This window comes from Aplysia californica, unplaced genomic scaffold (genome assembly GCF_000002075.1).
Source record: "Aplysia californica isolate F4 #8 unplaced genomic scaffold, AplCal3.0 scaffold00039, whole genome shotgun sequence".
In the NCBI taxonomy this organism is placed as follows: domain Eukaryota; kingdom Metazoa; phylum Mollusca; class Gastropoda; order Aplysiida; family Aplysiidae; genus Aplysia; species Aplysia californica.
Genome location: NW_004797309.1, coordinates 514,329 through 516,583, shown reverse-complemented (window position 1 = coordinate 516,583; position 2,255 = coordinate 514,329). Strand labels below are relative to the sequence as shown.

General features: G+C 38.0%; 1 protein-coding gene across 1 annotated transcript in view; it reads left to right on the top strand.

The window, feature by feature from the left end:
• The window catches only part of LOC101853064, a 27,555-nt gene that overhangs the window by 16,156 nt on the left and 9,144 nt on the right, over positions 1 to 2,255 (top strand). The gene's annotated exons all lie outside the window — the stretch shown is intronic.

Genomic DNA, 2,255 nt, shown 5'->3' with positions numbered 1-2,255 from the left:
TATCTTACCTTGAATTTATCCATGTAGCGCTCCCTCTTGACTACCTCTAGGGGTAAGACTTCTTCAACCTCTTCGAAGGCGTGGCATTATCTCCCAAAGTTCCAGCTCAATCACTTTTTAAAAAAAAGAGTTAGGCCTACATGCCAATTATTATTTCCTAGAAGAACATAATCTGGATTCTAGATCTAGCCTAGATCTCGAAGGATTACAAAGACATAGGCCAATAATTGGAAAAAGGAGCCTAGGCCCATAGATAGATCTATGTTAAGAAATTCACATTTTTAACAACCGACAGGCGTCACAGAGTGCCTAGATTTCTAGATCTATTCACAGCAGGAAAAATCCACTTTCAAGAATACTTTCATGATTCTTGATCTCGATCTCGATATAGATCTAGATTCACCGACAGCCTAGTTCTAGACTCTAGATCTATTCACAACAGGAAAAAAATCAACGTTCAATACTTTCATCATTCTTGATGTCGATTTAAGATTCACATAATTTATAGATCTAGCCTAGATCTGATCTTAGAATCTATAATGCACAGCAAGAAAAATCCACTTTCAATATTCAATAGGTAATTGAAATATCACAGATCTAGATTCTACTTTCATTTCATGACTCTTCTTGATCTCGGTTTAGATCTAGATCTCATCTAGACACTGTGCACAAAATACACTCATCCTTCGGCGTACGAACTAAATCTACTTGAGGAGAAATCTACTTTCAATACTTTCACTTTCATTATTTTTATCTTGATCCAGATAAGATATTAGATATAAACATAGATATACACACGAACACAAAATATCCATCGGCGCAGTTCGGCGTGCGCGCTAAATCCACTGCAGGAGAAATCTACTTTAAAAACCTACTTGTTCTCCCCCTCCTCCTCCTCTAATTCCTCCTCCTCCTCCTTCTTCTTCATCTTTTTCTTCTTCTTCTTTTTCTTCTTCTTCTTCTTCTTCTTCTTCTTCTTCTTCTTCTTCTTCTTCTTCTTCTTCTTCTTCTTCTTCTTCTTCTTCTTCTTCTTCTTCTTCTTCTTTCTCTTCCTCTTCCTCTTCTTCTTCTTCTTCTTCTTCTTCTTCTTCTTCTTCTTCTTCTTCTTCTTCTTCTTCTTCTTCTTCTTCTTCTTCTTCTTCTTCTCATCATTATTATTTTACGTCAATGAGTTTCTGTGTTTGTAGGTGTGTTTTTTTAATTAAGGTTTTAGGGCAGTCACAACTACATAGGCTCATGTGAGCGCCATGTATGTGTGTGTGTATGTGTGTGTGTGTGTGTGTGTGTGTGTGTGTGTGTGTGTGTGTGTGTGTGTGTGTGTGTGTGTGTGTGTGTGTGTGTGTAACATAAATAATTGAGAAAATTGGTCTATTAGGAAAATCTGGTCCATGTCGGGAAACTCATGATTTTCAACTTCGATTTTTCACAAAACTAGGTACTGTGCAGATAGACCTTTGTAATTCTGAGGTAGCGATTTATATATTATTATAATATCAATTATTATATTGCTCTTTCTACCTATGTGTTTACCTTTATTATTTTAATTTATCTATCTATCTATCTATCTATCTACCAATCTATCTATCTATCTATCTATCTATCTATCTATCTATCTATCTATCTATCTATCTGTCTATCTCATTTGTTATCTCTTTCACTTTTTGTTTCTCTTTTTCTCTTTCTTGCCCTCTTCATAATATCCTCGTGTTCAAATCTGTTCTTCTCTTCTTCGTGTATGCATGATTATACGAATGTGTCTCTCGCTTAAATATCTCTTCCGCCCCCCTTCTCTCTCTCTCTCTCTCTCTCTCTCTCTCTCTCTCTCTCTCTCTCTCTCTCTCTCTTTCTCTCTCTATCTCTCTATCTATCTATCTATCTCTTTCTCTCTCTCTCTCTTTCTCTAAATTGCTCTCCCCTTTCCCTCTGAATCAATCTTTCTCTCTTATTCTATCTCTTTCGCTCGCTCTATCTCTTTATTCCCCTTTCTCTCTCTTTCTCTCTTTTTTTTCTCTCTCTCCTAGTCTCCCTCCCTCTTTTCTCTCTCTCTCTCTCTCTCTCTCTCTCTCTCTCTCTCTCTCTCTCTCTCTCTCAGAAGGGAGCTCACGGACAAAAAAGCAATGTGGGGAGAGTGGGGGGCGAAATCAAGCCGCCAGGTTTACGAAGGAGGTAATGTGAGCATGAGAGGGGAGAGAAAGCGTTATACGCAAAGGGAATGAGATAGCGAAAAGGGATCGGGTAAAAGGGAGTAGGGGGGG